This window comes from Schistocerca serialis, chromosome 3 (genome assembly GCF_023864345.2).
Source record: "Schistocerca serialis cubense isolate TAMUIC-IGC-003099 chromosome 3, iqSchSeri2.2, whole genome shotgun sequence".
Classification (NCBI taxonomy): domain Eukaryota; kingdom Metazoa; phylum Arthropoda; class Insecta; order Orthoptera; family Acrididae; genus Schistocerca; species Schistocerca serialis.
The window spans coordinates 320,838,866-320,863,087 of NC_064640.1; the positions used below are offsets into that span (position 1 = coordinate 320,838,866).

Below are 24,222 nucleotides of genomic sequence, written 5' to 3' on the forward strand. Positions count from 1 at the left end.
TCCGAGTGAGCGTTTATAAAGATAAGCAAATTAAATAATATCAGTTTCTCTGTTTGATAACAACGTATTTCAGTTTACTTCACAGTACATTATAGTTGCGTAACCTTAGCTCGAGTCGTAACGTAAATATAAAATCAGTGATACGATTCACAGGTGACACTGTTACGCAGTAGTCTGGCTAGACCTGTTATATTACTTGTGTTTGGGTGGACCGGGCGAGGTGGCGCTGTGATTAGCACCCTGTACTCGCATTCGGAGGGACGACGGTTCAAACGCGCGTCCGGCCTTCCTCATTTAGGTTCTCCGTGATTTCCCTAAATCACTTCAGGCAAATTCCGAGATGGTTCCTTTGAAATGGCACGGCCTATTTCCTTCCCCATCCTTCCCTGATACGAGCTTGCGCTCCGTCTCTAATGACCTCGTTGTCGACGGGACGTTAAACACTTATCTCCTCCTCCTCGTGGGTGGAGTGGAATCAAATTCTCATCCATCCATCCAGATTTATAATCATAGATGGTTCCCTAAATCGATTAAGGTGATTGCTGTGGTGATGTCTTCGATAAAGAAAGACCAATTTCCTTTCACGACCTTGTTATATTCGAGGATGTACACCATTTCTAATACCTTACCATCTAGAGTACATTAAAAGCTGATCTTCCTCTGTAGCAGCCAGGTATTAATATTCTCTACAGCCTTAAAAATTAATCTCCAAGCTTAACACAGATATCCTTTGGGTGTACAGATTTGTCTGTATCGATCTACAAGGCGTGGACAAAAATGTAGAAACACCGCGATAAATGCATGCTTGGATATAAATGCAGATGCTGCCCAAGCCTCAAGCCTGCAGGTTGAGTTGTTTTATTTGACTACGAACGGCACCTGTGCAATGTCCTCAATACGTTGCAAGTGTCAATCGTGGTCAGAACAGCGTTCTATATAGATGTGAGGGCATTATGTCGGAGCTAAGTGAATTCGAACGTGGGCCAAATTGCTGGCGCTCGTATGGTGGGTGCTTCCGTAACCAAGGTAGCTAAAGTAGTTGGTGTTTCAAGAGGCACCGTATCGAAGATTTATACTGCATACGAGGAAAGCGGAACAACATCATGAGCTAAGTCACAACGTGATCGGATTGTGTATTGACTGATCGTGACAGACGGTCATTGAAGAAGATTGTAGCGACAAATAAGAAGACGACAGCTACAAAACTCACTGAAAAACTTAATGTCGCACTCGCGAACCCCGTCAGCACCAAAACAAGAGAGCGTCATAAGCAGGGAATTACACGGTGAGCTGGAATTCCAAAACCATTCATCAGTGAAGCAAATTTCCGTAGTAGGAAAACGTGATGTGGAAGGTATAAAACTTGGATTTTGGAGCAATGGAAGAAATTCATTAGGTAGTATAAATCTTGTTTGACATTGTTGTCAACTTCTGGCCGAGATTGCGGCTCAAGAGTGAAACATGGCATGCGTTCGGTGATGCAGCCATATCGTGGTATTCCATGGTACCGATAGTTACTCTCCAAGGTCGTATTACTGCCAAGGATTATGTGGCCATTTTGGCTGATCACATCCATCTCATGATGCAATGGTCCGCAGCTCGTGGTCTAGTGGCTAGCTTTGCTACCTCTGGATCACGGGGTCTCAGGTTCGATTCCCGGCCGGGTTGGGGATTTTCTCTGGCCGGGGACTGGGTATTTGTGTTGGTCTCATCACTCCGCCATCATTCATGAAAATGGCTTGATTGGACTGTGTACGATTGGGAACGTGTACGGGTGCTGATGACCTCGCAGTGGAGCGCCCCACAAGCCAAACATCATCATCATCATCATCATCATCATCATCACCACCACCATTCAGTGTTTGTTTCTCAAGGGTGATGCTGAGTACCAAGACCACAGGGCCAATGTCCACACAGCTCTCATGGTCCAGAATTGGGTTTATGAGAACGAGGATAAATGGTAGCGTCTTCCCTGCCTACCATAGACACCAGATCTCAAGATTATTATGCTTTTGGGGTCTACTTTGGAGTGAAGACTGCGTGATCGCTATCCACCTCCATCATTGTTGCTTGGACGTGCCATTATTTTGCTGGAAGAATGGTGTAAGATTCCCTTGAAAACCATATAGGACCCGCATTTATCTATTTCGAGACGACTAGAAGCTGTTTTGAGTGCCAACGGTATTCCCACACTGTTTTAGGTATTGTAATGTTTTGTGTTTTTGATGTTGATATATTTTTTTGCACCCCCCATACATATGTAAATATACGAGTGTAAAGACACGTGGAAAATACTTCACTGCAATGTCATATGCACCACAAATCAGTAAAACTTTTAGATACATATTTATGTACCGTTGACATGACAGTGAATGCCCTTTGATAATTAACTGAAACACTGAGGATAAGCAGTGCTTCTAAACTGCAACGGCTAATGAAATATACTGTAGAAATGACAACAGACTGACTTTATTATCAAATGTCGCACTCTTCTCATTTCTCTTCTTTTTTTTAATTTTGTGGTACATCTACATCTACATCTACATTTATACTCCGAAGCCACCCAACGGTGTGTGGCGGAGGGCACCTTACGTGCCACTGTCATTACGTCCCTTTCCTGTTCCAGTCGCGTATGGTTCGCGGGAAGAACGACTGTCTGAAAGCCTCCGTGCGCGCTCGAATCTCTCTAATTTTACATTCGTGATCTCCTCGGGAGGTATAAGTAGGGGGAAGCAATATATTCGATACCTCATCCAGAAACGCACCCTCTCGAAACCTGGCGAGCAAGCTACACCGCGATGCAGAGCGCCTCTCTTGCAGAGTCTGCCACTTGAGTTTGTTAAACATCTCCGTAACGCTATCACGGTTACCAAATAACCCTGTGACGAAACGCACCGCTCTTCTTTGGATCTTCTCTATCTCCTCCGTCAACCCGATCTGGTACGGATTCCACACTGATGAGCAATACGCAAGTATAGGTCAAACGAGTGTTTTGTAAGCCACCTCCTTTGTTGATGGACTACATTTTCTAAGGACTCTCCCAATGAATCTCAACCTGGTACCCGCCTTAACAACAATTAATTTTATATGATCATTCCACTTCAAATCGTTCCGCACGCATACTCCCAGATATTTTACAGAAGTAACTGCTGCCAGTGTTTGTTCCGCTATCATATAATCATACAATAAAGGATCCTTCTTTCTATGTATTCGCAATACATTACATTTGTCTATGTTAAGGGTCAGTTGCCACTCCCTGCACCAAGTGCCTATCCGCTGCAGATCATCCTGCATTTCGCTACAATTTTCTAATGCTGCACTTCTCTGTATACTACAGCATCATCCGCGAAAAGCCGCATGGAACTTCCGAGGCTATCTACTAGGTCATTTACATATATTGTGAAAAGCAATGGTCCCATAACACTTCCCTGCGGCACGCCAGAGGTTACTTTAACGTCTGTAGACGTCTCTCCATTGATAACAACATGCTGTGTTCTGTTTGCTAAAAACTCTTCAATCCAGCCACACAGCTGGTCTGATATTCTGTAGGCTCTTACTTTGTTTATCAGGCGACAGTGCGGAACTGTATCGAACGCCTTCCGGAAGTCAAGAAATATAGCATCTACCTGGGAGCCTGTATCTAATATTTTCTGGGTCTCATGAACAAATAAAGCGCGTTGGATCTCACACGATCGCTATTTCCGGAATCCATGTTGATTCCTACATAGTAGATTCTGGGTTTCGAAAAACGACATGATACTCGAGCAAAAAACACGTTCTAAAATTCTACAACAGATCGACGTCAGAGATATAGGTCTATAGGTCTTATGTGACCAAACTGCTGCGGTCATCGGTCCCTAAGCGTACACACCACTTAATCTAACTTTAACTTACGCTGTGGACAACACACACACCCATGTCCAAGGGAGAACTCGAACCCCCCGACGGGGGCAGCCACACTTCTCATTTCGCGTTTTGCCAAAAGTAGGCAGTATAGCTTTCTATATTGCGCAACAGAAATAGACAATCATTTTTTCGAAACCCTGTAATTCCTACCCATTGCGACGCTTAAGTTTTAAATTTGGCTCGAAGGTGCCTACAACCTTCGTATGTAATGGTACAAAAGCTTGGGGCCCTGCAATGTCACCCACTGCCTCGACGACGCTTTAAACACCAAGGTGTCAACACATGTGAAAATAAAGTCCCAGCTCAAAAGTACATGTGACTTGTAACGTGGGTTAATGATGTCACATGGGCACCAACTTTCACCATAATTTTGCCCAACGCGTCCGCGAGCGTGTCACACACTCTCTTACCCACAATTCACACCTTCCTTTGCGGGGAATACGATAGAGGCCAGAGCCCTGCGGTTCTAGGCGCTCATCAGTCCGGAACCGCGCGACTGCTACGGTCGCAGGTTCGAATCCTGCCTCGGGCATCGATGTGTGTGATGTCCTTAGGTTAGTTAGGTTTAAGTAGTTCTCAGTTCTAGGGGACTGATGACCACAGATGTTAAGTCCCATAGTGCTCAGAGCCATTTGAACCATTTTTTTCTAGGCGCTCAGTCCGGAGCCGCGCGACTGCTACGGTCGCAGGTTCGAATCCTGACTCGAGCAGGGATGTGTGTGATGTCCTTAGGTTAGTTAGGTTTAAGTAGTTCTAAGTTCTAGGGGACTGATGACCATAGATGTTAAGTCCCATAGTGCTCAGAGCCATTTGAACCATTTTCAACCATTTTCAACCTGAAACCCAGCGTTGAAATCACTCGGTTTTCTTATGAGTGTCCGACGAAAACATTCCAAACAGACAGCCGCTCAGAATCGACAGGAAAGTGCCGCAGAGGGCGGCATGAAGGGTGTCTATGAAACCATCTCTTTCCGTAGGGCGTTGGTTCCCACACATTTCGCGGTTGAAAACGACAATTTTTCGATGAGCAACAGGAAGACGTGCTTCGCAACCAACCACAGTTTCGTCGAATGATTTTGAACGGTTCCTATTGGTTCCAACTTGTACACTAAAGCAAAAATTGCGATCGCACTGCGCTCCAAACGGGTCGGATCACGTTCGATGCAGCTGCAGGCCCACAATCTCTTTAGAGAAGGTATCAACAGTGTCGAAGGTTGTGAAGAATGTTTTCCTGTTACTCATCGCACTGCGAACTGTCGTTTTCGATCGCGAAACGTTTGGGAATCAATGTCCCAAGGTAAGGGGTGGTTTCATTGGCGCCCTTTATATCATCCCCTGTGACCTTTTCATTCCAATTCTGAGTGGCAATGATTTCAACGCCGGGTGTCGCGGTTCTGACTTCCATTGCAGAGGCGTCAAAAGAAGGGGTGAAATGTGGATAAGAGGATGTGTGACGACTTTCTCATGGTGTGACACGTCCTCGGCGACATTGGGCAGAATTGTGGTGAAATTGGTGCCAATGTAACATCGTTAACCCATCTTACACTCACATGGATCATCTGAGCTGTGACCTTTTTCTCGCACGTGTCGACACTTTGCTGTTTGAAGCGTGGTCGAGCCAGAGGGTGTCGTCGTAGGATGCCACGTTTTTGTACCATTACATAAGAAGTGTGTAGGCGCCGTTGGGCCAAATTTCAAACTTAAGCGTCGCAATAGGTGGGAAGTACGGGGTTTCGAAAAAGCTATCCTTTAATTCTGTTCCGCAGTGTAGAAATATGAAAAAAGGCAAATTATTCCGATTGAAATATTTGATACCGTCTTTCATATTTAGTTTTTTTTTGTTGAACATCTGCTTGCTGCGAGTGATGTGTCGTCACTTACCACATACTATTGGAGGTATGTCATACACGTACCGAATTAAGAGTAGTGTTGTCCCTGTAGGACACATACCAGCTGAAATTGTGAAGACACGTGCGTTAGTGCTGCCTACTCTGTGCTCATTTTCCCAAACATTGATTTCGGTTTTTCACTGATATCTGTGTTTAGCCCCCTATACGATAGCAACTAAGTTTTGTATTAGTTTGTTCTGCAAACACAGTCAGCTGTTTTTAAAGAGTTAAAGAAAGAACAAACTACAGACTCTTCTTTGCTCATCTATTCCTTGTATGTCATAGACCACGAAGTTCTCTGTGTCTGTGATGGAAGAGCAACGCTTTTCAACCCGTGCATTTTTCTTTCTGGTATTGTAATTCCGAAAACCATTGTTCCTTTTCAACAGTAGTGAATTATTTACAACGAATTTCACGACGGAAAAAGTATACAATGAATCATTAGTCAAAATACCAAACTCTTTAACCAGGTGTCTACAAGATAATCATGGGTGAGCAGCACGTATTATTTTAACACGACGTTTTTGAACAATGAAGACTTTCTTTCTTGAAGACGAGTTAGCCCAGAACATTATTTCATATGACATTATTGAATAAAAATATGCAAAATACGTCAGCTTACTGATTTGTCTCTCTCCAAGATTTGCAACTGTTATAAGTGCAAATGTGCCTGAACTAAGTTGTTTTAGGAGTTCCGACCTGTGCTTTTTCCAGTTCAAATTCTCATCAACATATACACCTAAGGCTTTTAAAGTTTCCACCCTGTTTATTGTTTCCTCGCCATGTGTTACACTTATCTTTGGTGTAGTACCCCTACATGAGCAGAAGAATATATTATGTCTTTTTAAAATTCAGGGTGAGACCATTCACAGAAAACCAGTCCATAATGCTTTTAAGACCATTGTTTACCATTTATTCTGTTTCAAAATGTTAATTGGCTCCATTACAATACAAGTTTCATCTGCAAAACGAACATATTCTGCTTCTTGTATATCAGACAGAAAAGCGTTTACATATATCAGGAACAATAGTGGACCTAAGATTGAGCCTTGGGGAACTTCATATGTGATTTCTCCCCAGTTACAATTACGTGCCAAGATTGTATTGTTTGAACTACTAAGTAGAGCTTTCTGTTTTTTTTTTTTTTTTCGTCAGATATGACATTATCCTTTGGTTGGCTGTAGCATCAATTCCTTAAAACGTCAATGTATCTAGGAGAACACTGTGATTTGCACAGTAAAATACTTTACATAGGTCGCTATTTTATTGTTTAATGCTTGTAAAATTTGGCGAGTGAGCATGTAAATGGCATCCTCAGTAGAGCCACTCTTCTGAAACCCAGACTGTGATTTGCCGAGGATATTATGGTCGCTAAAGTGTTATACTATTCTACAATACGTCACCTTCTCAAAAATTTTACAAAATGACATCAGCAGTGAAACAGGCTGATGGTTATTGATAGCTCTCTTACCACCTGTCTTAAAGAGAGGTCTGACAATGACATATTCCAGTCTCTCTGGGGAAATGCCTTGAGTTCTTGAGCATTACATGTTTCAGATACGACTGTGCTTATTATATGGAAACAAATCTGTGGTGCTCTATTGGAAAATCTAGATGAGCTTTTATTCTGGAGGAATGTATAGTTTTCTTGATTTCAGAAGTAGAATTATGTGATACTTCGTATGATGAATTTTACAAGAGTTACGTTTTCAACAAACTTTCATGATTTTTCTATTGAACTGTTTGTTCCAATATTTTCTACTATATTAAATAAATTATTATGAAATATACTTGCTATCTGTGATTCATCATTTATAGCTCTTCGAAACAGTTCAGTAGTGATGGCCTGTTCTTTGGCTGGTTGTCCTGGCTCTTGTTTCACTACATTCCGTGTAACTTTAAGTCTGTTGTCAGAATTACTGATTTCTCACATAATGTGCATGTTCCTTGACCTTTTAATAACCACTCTTAAAAATTTTGAGTATCTTTTGTAATTTGCAATTACTGCTGGGTCTGTACTTGTTATTGCCAACTGATAATTTCCCTTTTCCTTTTACATGACATTTTAATCGCTCTAGTGATTAATGGTGTTTACATGGCTGTGTTATGTCCTTTCTAACTAGCGTATGTGGAAAGCTATTTTCAAATAAAGATATGAATTTCTCATAGAATATATTAAGTTTTATGTTAGCATTTGGTTCATTATGAATTTCATCCTATCATCTTTTGTAAACAATTCTTGAAAACATTTTCCCTGGAGTCATTAATTATTCCATCAGTTTTCCACTGAGGAGTATCCATACTGCAAGGAACTAAGTTATTTATCCTAAAAACTGCACATCATGATCAGAGAGAGCATTTGTTGCTGGGTAAACAGTTATTTTCTTACTTTGAGTTTCATCAAAGCAATATTATCTATTAGGGTCCTACTGACTTTAACCACCTGCATTGGAAAGTTAGTTAGTGATATCAAATTGTAGGAACCAAATAAGGTTTTCAGATAATTTTTCCTATCAGAATCCTTTTGAAAATTTACATTGAAATCACCACAGATTATTAACTGTTCGCTGCTGTCTGACAAATAGCACAATAAGTAATCTAGATTCCTCATAAACAGTTCAAGTTTTCTAATTGGGTTTATACATACAGTTACAATTAAAAGCGAACTGTTCTTAAGTATTTCTTCACTAGCACACACTTCTATACGCTGATCGCTAGAAAATCTACTTGTCTCGGTGTTTTTGAACTTGTAGTCTGCTTTAATATATGTAACGACTCCTCTTTTTCGTATATTAGTTCTACATGAGTAGGCCGCTAGAGCGTAATCTCTTACATCTAACTTATCTAACCCTAAGGTTATGTGGTGCTTAGGTAAGCACACGATGTCTATCTTTTCAGAGCTCTCTAAATTTTTCAAACAGACAAGAAGTCTTCTACCTTACTACTCGGTCCTCTAATATTTTGATGAAATAAGGTAACCTTACTTTCCTGTGTATTCTTAAACATTCAGCGGGGCTCTTTTGTTTCTTTACTCGTTTCAAAACAGATTACCTGAATCCTGATTCTAAGCTAAGAAAGCTAGATCTCTGATAGAAGTAACCACAGGGATCTTGCTTTGTGGGATGGTGTCCTCCCATTTTTTACTATCTGCAGGGAGCTCAACCAACTTATCTTTCCCTCTCCTACCCAGGTGTAGGTCATGTCTCGTTTATTAATAACTTAGACATGACTCATTTAATGGTCAACACTTTCACCTTACTATGTGAGCACAACATTGGTTTTTAGAAATATTTCTCATTCCATTATTAAATTCACAATTACTGTCAGTGATATCAAAAAGCAATGTAAACCATTTTTATCCCTACTAAATTTATTCTCTGGACCATGAGTATTTTTTACTTTTAGAGGGCTTATTAATTTTTGACACTTTAATTTATTTGTTAGCAACATGGACAATTATTCTGTCACACTTCATCTATTTGTTTATAGCTTCCGTTTTTGAGTTTCGATGCTTTATCAAGATAAACTTGACTGATAATATTACTGACCCCATCTGGGTCCCTCTGTAACTTCACTGTTATCTCCAGTATTCCTTTTTTGAGAAACTGTCATGTTTGTATTTTTGTAGTACCATTAATCCTCTGAAATGTTATTTGAAACTGGAAGTTCATTTTGTTAGAAACTGGATTAGCTTTCTCTTATCACCTAATTGTATGCTTTATTTCCTTCCTTGCCAAAGCAGACATATCCAGACGCAAAATCTGGAAAATAACCCGGCAGCGGCAAGTTCCCACCAGAGAAAACAAACCACTCCACAGCGAAAACGGTTTTGCATATGACGAGCAAGGAAAGGTGGAAATAATGGCAAATTCATTGGAGTCACAACTCCGAGCTCACAACATCCACAATGACAAGAGCGACAGGCAGGAGAGAACAGTTATCGGACGAGTAACTCAGACAAGGAATACGCACCCAATGACAGTATTCGTGTTCGTCAACGACCCGACAATATGCGCAAGCGTCAGGGTAACCACAAGGCTCCTGGTCCCGACCAGGTCCGCACCCTACTCCTAAAACACCTTCCCCCTCCCGCCATATCCTACCTAGCAAGCGTTTATAACGCCTGCCTGAAACTTACATAGTTCCTCTCAGCTTGGAAAACTGTGAAGGTCGTCACCCTACCCAAACCTAATAAAAACTTTCTCAGTCCCGAGTGCTACAGGCCCATTTCTCTCCTAACTGGTCTGAGTAAAACCATGTAACTGATAATCCTTTCATCCCTCCGTCAGTTCCTGACTGAAAACAATATACTTATTCCTGAAGAGTTTGGATTCCGTGCAGAGCATTCCGCTATCCATCAATCCCTTCGCTTGGTAGAACACATTTGTCTGGCCAGGGTAAGGAAAGATGTAACAGGAGCAGTGTTCCTGGACATAGAAAAAGCATTTGACCACTTCTGGCACGATGACATAATCTATAAGCTCGATGGATCATTGACTCCTCACAGGACGTCAGCTCTTCTTAAGGAACGGAGACAAATCCAGCCAGACGTGGCAGATTGCGGCAGGAGTCCCCCAAGGCTCGGTTTTAGATCCTATCCTTTACACTATATACAAGAATGATATTCCTAGGCAAATCGGCGGAGAGATTGCTCTCTATTCGGATAACGCCGCCATATACAGAAGCAGTCGTAGCCTCCTCCTTATACACCGCCATCTCAAACAACATCTCCATAATAAGATAACACAGTGGTGTAATCGCTGGAAAATAAAGATAAATCCCACCAAGTGCCAGGCGATCTATTTCACCCCTAAAATCAAGCTCCCTGATCATCAACTCACCATTGACGGCAGAGAATTGATCTGGATGAATTCAGTTATTTATTTGAGCCTCGAAATATACCGACGCCTAAAATGGAACAGGTACCTCACCACCGCAGCAAATAAAGGCTGCGCACTCTTCTGTAGGTTATAGCCCCCTGCTGAAAGGCGACGGATTAGCCATACAGTGCAAACTTCTCCTCTGGTGCCAGCTCATACTTCCGATTATCTTGTATGGCTCAGAGGTATGGCCTATTGTGCCAGACACCGCAGTAACCCGATTGCTACGTCTCCAGAACAAACTTTTCCGTCTCATCTCAGGTCCCAGCGAATACGCCCCCAATACACACATAAGAGACTTTTTAGGCCAACCCACCATTTATACACTTATTCAAGACAAATCTTCAGAATTCTATGAAATAACACAAACTTCTCCCTACTGTCTTATTCAAAATTTAGCACACGAACCACCAGAAGCTTCTCACAGGCCCCCAAAAGTAACCCTTACACGCCTCTTTATGGACCAATAACACACACATAAAACACCAAATACAAGCTTACACCTGAAAACACGCACACAACCCCAATCCCTCACCTTCATGAAATCCCCTAGTGCATTCTGAAGTCAGACTGGCACAGCCCAGTAGTAGTTTATACGCAACAACAACAACCATAGCCTCGTCCCTCCTTGTAAATGTCGAAACAGTACTGAACTTTACTGTAATGTCGTAACGAGAATCAAGTCCAAATCCGAAAGCAGTTTCGTCAGTGAAGCACAACACTTAGCATTGAAAGACCGTTTATTATGGGAAACAACGTCCAGACAGACAAGAACGGAACCGAACTCCTGTGCGGCAGATGATGCTACTTGTTCAAATATCGAATATTCTAGTATATGCAGCCATTAAAAACTTGAGAAATATCGACAAATTTCCATAAATGAGAAACAATCGAGATGGTCGGGTTGGAGCAGCTGATCCACAGCACAGTGCGTGCATAACTGCACGCAGCATTGCGCTCTCTCCTGGAGAGAAATTCTCGTTCGAGCCAACTACAGCACATCTATATGTTGTCAATGGTTCTCTGCCTGGCAGCGCTAGTGGACCTTCGCGTTGTGGTCGTGTTGTCACTTCCTCTTTACTATGATCAGCATCTACTGTATCCTCTCACGTCGAAGCTTCGCGATCATCAACCGAGCCTCCAGTTCCCTTGAACAAGAGGCCCCCATCGTCGATCAGCGCCTAGGACTGTAATACGGCTTCATATGAAAAACCTGCGTTATTGTGCTGTTGATGATGGATCATAATCCTAGAATTGGTATGTGACATCCGACAAGCGACGAAGGATACGATACGGTCCAAAGTAGTGCTTTAGTAACTTTTCCGATAGTCCTGCTTGCCTCACAGGCGTAAAAACCCATACCAAGTTTCCCACGTTGTATGTCATTGGCTAATGCTTGGCTTTTGTGAGTTAACGAGCACTGCGCTCTAATTTAAACACCGGGTGATCAAAAAGTCAGTATATATTTGAAAACTTAATAAACCACGGAATAATGTAGATAGAAAGGTAAAAACTGACACACATGCTTGGAATGACATGGGGTTTTATTAGAACCAAAACAAAGAACAAAGTATTGCTAGACGCGTGAAAGATCTCTTGCACGCGTCGTTTGGTGATGATCGTGTGCTCAGCCGCCACTTTCGTCGTGCTTGGCCTCCCAGGTCCCCAGACCTCAGTCTGTGCGATTATTGGCTTTGGGGTTACCTGAAGTCGCAAGTGTATCGTGATCGTCCGACATCTCTAGGGATGCTGAAAGACAACATCCGACGCCAATGCCTCACCATAACTCCGGACATGCTTTACAGTGCTGTTCACAACATTATTCCTCGACTACAGCTATTGTTGAGGAATGATGGTGGACATATTGATCATTTCCTGTAAAGCACATCATCTTTGCTTTTTCTTACGTTCTTATGCTAATTATTGCTATTCTGATCAGATGAAGCGCCATCTGTCGGACAGTTTTTGAACGTTTGTATTTTTTTTTTTGTTCTAATAAAACCCCATGTCATTCCAAGCATGTGTGTCAATTTGTACCTCTCTATCTACATTATTCCGTGATTTATTCAGTTTTCAAATTTATACTGACTTTTTGATCACCCGGTATATGGCCGAAAGAGTCAGCCTACAGGAATTTTGAAACGAACCCTGTCGTCCAGGACCGCGTGCCACAAAGGGCGCAGATTCACCACGAGATGGGGAAACTCACAGGCGTCTATTGTCTACTGAGGCCTAAGCGCTGTAGTGTGCGAGTGAGACAGACACGAACCTACGTCATAGGGAAACCCAGTAGATGCCTTTTGTGGCCGAAGAGACGTAGCAGTGTCAAATATGGTGGACCTAATATCGGCCATAAAGGGAAACATTTAGGAAAACTATTTAATTCTATACTAATGCATGGAATCAAGCCACAGTAATTTTAATCTGCCATCCTCCATAAATTTTCATGGTGATCCCAATAAAACTTGAATATTGATCATATCTATAATAGTTTAGGATTTACTGTTAAAGTGAAATTAACAAGTTTTGTAACAAAGACCTGAACGCTAAAATCTGAGTACTTTGGTCGATCTTAACGATCGACATTTCATATAAAAGGGCATCATTAAAATGACAAACATTGTAAATATCAACTCTGTAACTTTATTGGTTTAAAAGATATATTAAATTTAAATTATCATCATCTTCAGTTAATCATCATTTCCTCCACAAAAAACACATTGAACGATGAAGCATGATACCTTATTGAATCATTAAGTAAAAGAATATTTGTTGTAAAGTTTAGTGCAAAATAGTTACTTTTGTTCTTTATTTATTTATCAGAAAGAACATTGGTGCAAGTCTATTAGCCGTGACATCCAAAGTTAAGAAGGAAATTGTATTGGTTTTATGTGAAAGAATTTAACGTTTATTATGTAATGTATATTATTGTTACTTTATTTAGAACGTGAAAGTGGTCAAGCTTTGATTATTTAAATATGTTAAAATGTAAAATAATGTAGAATAAGCTGTAGCCAATTAGATGGACGGCTTCAGGAAAGGGAACTGCGCTAGTCAGTTGAGCGAGGATATTCGGGGAACGCGGCCAGGGACGGGCAGAGGGACAGTACGGCTGGAGACACCATTGTGGACAGTGCTGGTGGAGACGCGAAAGCGGATGGTCGATCTTTAGGTTGCTAGGAAGTGAAACTACTTAGAAAATTTCGCGTTGTGTGGTGTCGCGGGACTTAGTCTCTGAGCGGTGAGCAGCCACACGCCTGGTGTGAACTCTAACTTTTCGCGTAGCCAAGGAGGCGCAGTATTGGATGAGATTGTGAATGATAGAAATGTATCAAATGGATATGAACTCGAGGGTAACAGTAACTCCAAATACGATCACTTTCGCTACTAGTTTACCTTCTGAATTAATATTATTCTAAACAAATCGCAACTGTGTTGCCTACATCATTTATGGGTCGTTAATTTAGTTCGCGATATTATTATTACTGTTATTATATGTTATATTAACTTTGTATTTTGCAAACTTGTCATCAGCCAGACGATTTAACCAAAGGGTCACAAGTGTCTAATTTAGGGTGTGTAATGCGACACGCGCCGTTCAACCCCTAGACGAGTTTGAGCCAAGACATTTCCACGAAGAGGAACTGTATGTGAGCCCGAACATCTTTGGGATCTCATTGTAGCTCGCACGTTACAGCACTCTCGATCCTTCTCGTGGGTATTCGACATTTGTTTGCAAGCCACCTGTCTTGCTTCTTCAGTCCTGATGATGAAGCTTTCCACGTAGTCATCCTGAATATCGTCCCGATTGAACTGGAACAGTGTATCTGCTGTCGTTACGAACTCACGACGCAAAATAGAAAGAATGGTGCGAAGCCTGTAGTGTCATGATCGGCGGTGTTCTGTGCGAATGTCACGAAAGACAGTATTGTATTCCAGTCTCTCCGTTCAACACCGATGTAAGTCGGGAACATATCTGCTAATGTCTTATCAAAGCAATCTGTGAGGCTATTTCTCTGTGGGTGGTAGGCAGTTGTCATCCTGTGCGTGATGTCGCAACATGAAACTACCTCTGATACTAGTCTCGACTAGAAAACTTTTCACGAGCAGAGGTCGCCACACGGGGTGATCTGTGCTTCAAAATAATGTCTTGTCTTGCTGTTTCCAGAGCTTCGACAATCGGCACAGCTGTGGTGACTACCTAACGGGTGAGGTAATTAGTGCACACTATTATTCATTGATTGCCGTTTGTCTACTTCGGGGACCTCCCCAAGAAGTCGATTCCAGTATGTTAGAATAGAGGTGCTGCAAGTGGAATTGGTACCAGATATCCCAGAGGTAATTTTGGCATGCGCTTCTGTAACTGGCATTCCGTACGTTCCCTCACACAGTGTCTAACGGATCAATAGAGACATGGCCAGTGATGGCCACGTCTGATTGTGTGAGTCTTCACGTAAACCGTATGATCAGATGAAACTTCCTGGCAGATTAAAACTGATGCCGGGCGGAGACTCGAACTCGGGACCTATGCCTTTCACGGGCAAGTGCTCTACCATATGAGCTACACGTCCTCACAATTTCAATTCTGCCAGTGCCTCGTCTCCTACCTTCCAAACTCCACAGGAGCTCTCCCGCGAACCTTGCAGAACTAGCACTCCTGGAAGAAAGGATATTGCGAAGACATGGCTTAGCCACAGCCTAGGGGATGTTTCCAGAATGAGATTTTCACTCTGCAGCGGAGTGTGCGCTGATATGAAACTTTCTGGGATGTTAAGTCTGTGTGCTGGATCGAGACTCGAACTCAGGAAATTGTGAGGACGGTCGTGAGTCGTGCTTGGGTAGCTCAGATGGTAGAGCACTTGCCCGCCAAAGACAGGTCCCGAGTTCGAGTCTCGGTCCGGCACACAGTTTTAATCTGCCAGGAAGTTTCACATCAGCGCACACTCCGCTGCAGAGTGAAAATCTCATTCCGTATGATCAGATGTTGGAGCATCGTGATAATGCTTCAGGATAACTATTTATGAGCTGGGATGACGAAAACAATTTTCGCCCCATCGGATCATAGTTTCTCTTGTACAATGTTCCGTTTAGTAACTGGAATTCACCCTTGTTCGGTTCCCCTCCTTCAAGGCTTTTATGGCTTTCAGCAATGCTGGTTTTCTCCTCTGTTCATCAGCAGTGATATTTAATACAGTGAGGATCGAGATTTGATCCACGCTGATGTGACTGTCATAGGAATTCCTCGTAAGTCAGTTGGCGTCCAAGTGTTTCCATCTGGTTTTTTATTCGACTGTGACGTCATACTTCTGAATCGGCAGTCAGCCAACGTAGAGAATGGTGGTCCGTCACAGTGGTGAATGGTTTGGCAGATAAATACTGTGGGCTCATTTCGATGGACCAAAACAACAGCAGGCACTCTTTTTCGACTGTAAAGTTGTTCACCTTGAACTTGGAGAGTGCTGTGGATGCTCACGCTACCACATTTTTCAGCCCAAAAGTGAATGGCACTCACAAATGAAGCCTCATAACTATTGAAACTGGTCCACTGCAGTATGAAGAGTGATCTACGGTCGTTGAACACGTAATGAGCAAGTGACGAATCCCTACAGCCGTTATTACCAGCAGATGAATCCTGGTTGTGCGGTTGCTTCTTTATTCAAGCAACTCCTTATGTCACATTCCTTAACTTGACATTCTCGTTATAGATTGATGGAACTGGAAAAGATGTTATTGTCTCCTTAATAACCAGCAATAACGTGTTTTGCGCCTCGTTCCAACATGATTTGATGTCTCCCTGCAGTAGCTGTTGCAAAGGACGTGCTATGATACAGAATTTCTTGAAGACTAGTCGGTAGTACATTCAGAGAAAACTTCTCACATTACCAGTGTGTTGAGGAGTGAGAAAATCTGTGACTGCTCGTATTTCTCTGGATGCAAATGGACTCCATCACTATTAACGAGGCGCCCCAAGTTTTTTATTTCATGGGCAACGACGAGGCTCTTCTTTGGATTCAAGCAGGAGCTGCAGTCCAAATACACTTGAACACGGTTGTCAGGCGGCTTAGATGTTCTTTAAATGTGTTCGACTAAACGACAATATCATGCAAATAGCTAAGACACATCACCCATTAAGGTGTTGAAGAAGGTCGTCCATCATACGTTAGAAGATGAATAGAGCGTTACATAGTCGGAACGGCATAAGTTTGAACACATTAGGGCCATAAAGAGCTATGAAGACATTAATTTCCCAGTCAACCTCATCAGCCTCAATTTACCAGCAGACTGTCTGCATGTACAAGGTGAGAAATACTTTGCTCCTTTTGTGCAGTGTAGAATCTCGTCAGTAACAATGCTTTGAGGGTTCTAGCTCACTTTGACGTTCAAGTGTCTGCTGAAAGTCAACATGTGTTATCACATGCACACATGACATAATGAATGGACTTGACACATGTCAGTAAACATCATCAATGACTTTGAACACATGATTTTACCAAGATTTAAAAATTAAAGATGACAGAAGGAAACAAATTTTAAAAATTAATGATGGCGATGGGCAGTAAATTTAAAAATTGCAATATGGTGTTGGTAGCAAATATTTTTCAACCAATCACAGTGCAAGATGTTATTGGTGAGAAAATTTTTACTGTCAGTCACAGTGCAGTATATATTTTGTTGCCAAAGCCCACCACGTCAAAAAGTTTCACTATGCTGTTTATAAGACACACGCATAAAGTACTTTACCGAGTACTCAAAAGTATCCAAAGATTTTGTGCCATATTGATAAGTATTTATCCTATTACTTAAAGTAGCACTTACACATGTACAAAATTCTATTACTTTACTCCATCTAATCTAATCTAATCTCATCACAATGGAGGCTCTAATTAATTAAATTCCACATATAAATTGTTCTGGACAGGCATTGACAAGACTGGAATCGCTGGCTAAGCGTTTTACTTTTTCTCAAAACTCACACTTGAATACATTCATTGGATTTGACTCTTTGCTCTGCATAATATGACATGCCACACTGCAAAACACACATGGGCACCACCGCTGATCCAACTTACCACTTAAAGTGCACTTGTCTTTGAGAGTTACCCACATAAACAATGTTATTTCCACATCAGAAACTTGTCTCCCATTACTCTTTCAGCACTCACAATTTTACACATGTTTCAGACATTGAACTTACTATGGAAAAGAAAAGGCAAAAGTTGACTACAAAATTCTTGTGAAATTGAGTTTTCAGTCCTATATTAATGCATGAGTTTTTGATACAACAGCATTGAGCACAGATACTATTTACGGTGCGTGTGTTTTGACTGAAAAAGTTTTGGAAAAATATCTCTTATCTTGCAGACATTAGATCTATGAAATCAAACTCAGAAGTAATAAGTTTGTTTACGTGGCCATCATCCGCAGCAACTACAGAAATAGCTGTGTTGTAAATAAATACTGTCTTTTCTTGCTTCAGTGTATTTTACTGGGATAATAAATTCAACTGGGAGGAGCACACGACAGAACTGCTGAAGCGTCTTAACAAATCTCTATTTGCAATGCGAATTGTGTCAGATATAGGAGATATAAAAATGAAAAAGCTGTCATACTATGCTTACTTTCATTCCATAATGTCATATTGGATTATTTTTTGGGGTAATTCATCAAACCAAGCTAAAGTTTACCAGGCACAAAAACGTGCAGTAAGAGATATATGTGGTGTGAACTCAAGAACATCCTACAGAAGCCTGTTTAGGGAACTAGGGATACTAACTACTGCTTCCCAATATGTTTATTCCTTAATGAAATTTATCATTAAAAATATATCACTTTTTCGAACCAACAGCTCAATTCATGGAATCAATACTAGAAATAAGAATAATCTTCACAAGGATTTCAAGTCACCTAGTCTTGTACAAAAAGGTGTGCATCATTCAGGAACACACATTTTCAATAACTTGCCAGCAGCCATAAAAAGCTTAACAACCAATGAAATTCAGTTTAAGAGAAGCTCAAAGGCTCTGAGCACTATGGGACTTTTTAAGAGAAGCCTAAAGGATTTGTTGGTGACCAACTCTTTCTATTCCATTGATGAATTTCTCAGTAAAACCAACTGATTAGTATATATAACTTCTCCACAATTTCAGTGCAGTAATGTGTTCATTGTAAATGTGTGTGTGTGTGTGTGTGTGTGTGTGTGTGTGCGTAAGTACAATCTAACTTCTGCACCATTTCAGTGCAGTAATGTGTTCATCGTAAATAAGTATTATAGTAGTTGTATTACACGTTTGTTACCTCATAAATAAATAAATAAACTTTTTTATTTTAAATTCAGTACATTAGTATTTGTAAAATGACTCATATAGTGTTCATTAAAAAATGACGATCATTCCACTTGGGACCTGTGGATGGTACATTAGCTTATTTGTTTTAGCTATAAATATTTGTCATGTATCGTTGTTTTTCTGACATGTTCTACATCCTGGAAGACCTCCTCACTACGGATCATATGGAATGAAAGTAAATCTAACCTAATCTAATCTCTATTTATTCCAGGCACGATGCGACTTTTACTTTAAGGTATCTTTTTTTCGGAAAAGTTGAATTGTAGAATGACAGGTCTGTCTATGCCAAACCCAAATAAAATTAAAAACACTTGGTCTGGAATAGATATTAATAAATTTTAAAATAAATTCAGCGCAGAAACGTCAAGGAACTTATGGATCAAGTTGCTTAGTCTTGATACCTCCGTTTTGTTCCAGATACTTTGAGAGAACAGTGGTCTGAAGAGAGTTATACTGAATTTTCAGAATTAAGTGAGAACCCCCTCGTTGAAGCACAATTTCCTGCTCTAGGGGCTATCCATCTTGCGAGGTAGATGACAAAAGCTATTTATTGCTTTAAAACTTACAAGATCACTTATGAATTTTCATTGTCACCACGAGGATATAGTATAATTTGTGATATTTGTATTTTTCTTATATGAGAACGAGTATAATTTGGACTCTCCATAAATAGTTAAAAACCAACGTTTGCTGTTGCAGTGGGATTAACAAATTAGAAATATGAGAATGGAGTTACTGAAGATGAGTTTTACTTCGTCTAATGTTCCGCTAAACTTCAATCTGCAAAATAAAATCAACTGCTATTTTATGCTCTCGTTGTTTGTGATCAATGGTAAACATGGGTAAATGGCTAAACGGCAAACATACGTTGGGTAAACAGGCAGCAGATAATAGGTATTGTTCAACGGATAATGGTAAATAGGTATTGAGTAATGAGTAACATGTAACGGTAATCTGCAAGCAGTAAATGGTAAGTGAATAATGGTAAAATGGTTAGACACTGGACTCGCATTCGGGAGGACGACGGTTCAATCCCGTGTCCGGCCATCCTGATTTAGGTTTTCCGTGATTTCTCTCAATCAGTCCAGGCAAATGCCGGGATGGTTCCTCTGAAAGGCACGGCCGACTTCCTTCCCCATCCTTCCCTAATCCGATGAGACCGATGACCACGCTGTCTGGTCTCCTTCCCCAAATAACCAACCAACCAATAATGGTAAATGAGTAATAGTAACAGATAATGGGCAATATGTAATGGATAATGAGTAATGGGTAATGGGTGTAACTATTATTTAACCAGTTAACCATTTACCCATGCAAGTAGTGTTATAAATTGGTACGTTTGCTTACAGTCCGTTCAGTTGCCGATTGAGCATTCTGGTCGTCAACATGCCTATCAATTACACTGGTAGAAAGTGTAATCTTAAGAGTAGAATGTTAATATGTCGACGAAATTTACGAAGGAAACACGCATTGCTGCAAGATAGACAAGCTGAGGCTGACTATGTACTGATAAACGTATTTAAACCCGGTACTCAACAACTATAGGCATTGCGGTAGCTGTTGTGCAAAGAGAAGACAGACGAAGACGAAGAAGATGAAGGGGAAGAAAACAATGAATTTCTGAAAGCAGCAAGTGGAAGTATTGGAGGCGGAGGAGGAGGAGGAGGAGGAGGAGGAGGAGGAGGAGAGGAGGAGGTAGTGGAGGATGAATAGATGATTACTATGTGAAAGAAGGTGGTGATGATGAAAAAGAGTCATGAAAGAAAATTCCAGAGACAGAGGGTAAACTTGCAGCATCGTTTTTGTTGAACCGATAGAGAAAATGCATGGTACTGCATACGACATCAGACTTTGTCATTCTCCAGTAAATATCAATGGACATGATTTGATAATTCACAAAGTAAGGTATCTAGGTACAGTAACATTACTTAATCTATTGTTTAAAATTAAATCTCCTGAAAAGGATTACACAACATAAGATCTTCAAAATTATGATAAAATTCTCAAGGCTATGCGTGCCCATAAGCAAAGATATCTGTCCTACAGATATATTAATTCCAACAGAGGTTGTAATTACAGGCATATCATTAAGCCTGCATTATCGAAATTGGTGCATTATTACTGACAGATAATGACATACATATCGTTATGGGAGAAAATGCTATTTCAGAGCAAAATCCAGCTCTGCCTAACGTTGGATGTAAAACAATCTCACCAGGTTTTGTCAGAGGAGAAGATGTGGTTCAAGAAGCAGGCACTTCTACTTCCCATCAGACCCATTCCTCAGAGACTGATTCAAGAAGGATAGTTATTCAGAAATAAGAAGACAGACAAAGATGAAGAACATAAAGACAAAGTAAAGAAAAGTGCATATATGAAAACAGAAGGTAAGGATACTGGAGAAGGAGTACAAGAGGATGATTAAGATGAGGACAATAACGTTCAGGTTCAATAAATCACCGGTAGGTATCGACTATATCCCTTGGAGTGAACTGAATGAATAGGTAGAGCGATTAGTTTTCTTATTAGTATTGAAAGTCCTAGGCAATAATTCACATGATAATGATATACTATACATTGAAGAGAAACTTTGAGATATATCGATTGTTGCTTGCAGTTTACGATGTCTGTCGAAAAGAAAATGAATATTGTTAATAGAAATGTAACATAAAATATGTAACTGCTTCACAACGGCGATTGCACGCTGATGATGAAGTCAGGCATCAGCAAGTCTGAACTCGCTGACCATGCATTTTGCATGCCTCAGCTTATCCTGACCTATTTATGAAATGCTTGCAGATTTCGAAACGTACTGACCTGGTGTCTAAGCACTGTTGCATGTCAGATGTTGTCAGAAACCGAGCGAGGTGGCGCAGTGGTTAGCATGCAGGACTTGCATGCGGAAGGACGACCCTAGTCCAGCCATCCAGGCTTAGGTTTTCGTGATTTCCCTAAATCTCTCTTATCAAACGCAGGGATGGTTCCTTTGAAAGGACACAGCCGATTTCCTTCCCCATGCTTGACGTAATCTGAATTTGTCCTCCGTCTCTAATGACCCCGATGTCGACGGGACGTTAAACCCAAACTTCCTTCCTTGTTTGTCAGAACAAATCAGTAACTGCTGCTTCAGCAGAGCATCACGTGTAAGTACGAAACAACTATTAGTAGAAGTAATTGGTACAGTCGCTACTTGTGCTACTGGTACTGCTGCCCCTGGTCTCTGAGAGTATGTCATTAAACTTGAGCGTATGTCATCAAACTAGAAAACATTTAAGTCTAATATGCACTGTCATACTAACAAAATTTCTATTTTGCTTACCAGTTACTTGTTGTAATTCAAGAAAGCAGAGATTCTTCTGCTTCTGTGTTATCAAACTTCAAGCTTCTGGATGGTACTGGAGAAGAGTGAGTGGTGCCCAATCTTGAGATCAAGGCGCGTTGAAGCCCCATTTGGAGCAGAAGTGTTGATTTATCTGAAGGAGTGCAAAATATATCTACCATCTAAATTCTCTGCCAACAGCAAAGCTGAACTAGCGTTGCTCAACAGTGGTACTGTCAGAATGATTTATGATGGAAGAATGATTCTGAAAACAGTAATACAGATGTTCCAAGTAGAGCAAATATTAGTTCCTACTCATAAAGTATCATGCAGTGAAACTATAAGAGAAATTAATGTTCGCTGTCAAAAAGAAGATTATTGTGATTCTGTGTTTAATTTGAAACAGTGTTTGGTTATCACATACAAAGTCACTGAATTTGATTCTAATCTAAATGCTTTTTCAGAAGTGAGCAAGAAAATAACGCAGTTGCTCAAGAAGGAATACTTTATAAATTCCGGACACTTTCTTGCTTCTAAAGTGTATAATAAGTATGAGTGCATTTGTAAGTATTACAGTTAAATGATTCTGTTTCAGTATAACAGACTGGTTGATTGTTACATTAAGGATATATTGTTCATATTACATACCATTTGCCCACAAAATGCAATTCAATATCATTTCAACTTTATTACGGCAAAAACAAAAAAAAATGGCTCAAATAGCTCTGAGCACTATGGGACTTAACTTCTGAGGTCATCAGTCCCCTAGAACTTAGAACTACTTAAATCTAAATAACCTAAGGACATCACACACATCCATGCCAGAGGCATGATTCGAACCTGCGACCGTAGCGTCGCGCGGTTCCAGACTGCAGCGCCTAGAACCGCTCGGCCACCCGGCCGACACGGCAAAAACAGCTGTGAAGACTTGGTTAACTGATAGAGACATCTGAAATATTTACTCAAACTGTTACAACATACTTTCTTTGGAATATAATCTTTTTTATATTAAATTTTGTATCTAGAGTATTTTTTGTCTGAGTTTTTCTTCGTTTCCCGTTTCCTCTGTAATATATTAGAAAGAGTAGGATGAAATTTACTGATGATTAGGCAGTACAGGACGTGAAATAAAATGAGAGACATAAAATATACTGATGATGAAACAGCACAGTATTTTGTGAGAGAGACGAAATTTACTGACAAGACCATACAGTATTACACATAAAACTGAAGTATGGTTGTCTCTCTCTCTCTCTTTCTCTCTCTCTCTCTCTCTTTCTCTTCTGTCTTTGTGTGTGTGTGTGTGTGTGTGTGTGTGTGTGTGTGTGTGCGTATGTGTGCACGCTTATGAAATTTATTTCATAAATAATGGTGAGTGGAATCGCTGTAGGGTTTTTTGAACTGGAGAGCTTTGTCAAAAGCGTGTGTACTGAAGTGTGACTGGTTGTAAAAACTTTTCTGCCAGTGATATTTTCATTTTTTAAATTTGCTAATATCTAATAAATTTAATTTTTATAGTTCCCTATCTTCCATCAATTTTAAATTTTGAATTTACCACCATCCGCCATGTTTAACTTTTAAATTTCCTCACATCTACCATCTACAGTTTTTATATTTCCCGGCATCTTGTGATGTCATACATTCAGTGTCATTGATGATGCCATATGGACATGTGCCAAACTCATTTATGAAATCATGTGTTTCTTTGATAGACATATAATAACCTTCAGCAGACCCTTGAAATGAAAAGAGAGCCAGAATCCTCATATCATTCTCACTATCATCAATGCACGGCACTGAGTAGTCATCTTTTTTACTGATTTTGTTCAGTCGTCGGTCATCCATGCAGAAACACCATCCGTCATCCTTCTTCTTCAAAAGGA

At 40.6% G+C, this 24,222-nt stretch overlaps 1 non-coding gene across 1 annotated transcript; it reads left to right on the plus strand.

The window, feature by feature from the left end:
- The first annotated feature begins 23,487 nt into the window (after positions 1-23,487).
- LOC126472284 (small nucleolar RNA SNORD116) lies at positions 23,488-23,575 on the plus strand. The gene has a single exon (XR_007586403.1). It is a non-coding gene; the product is annotated as a small nucleolar RNA SNORD116 (small nucleolar RNA).
- The last annotated feature ends 647 nt before the right edge of the window (positions 23,576-24,222 follow it).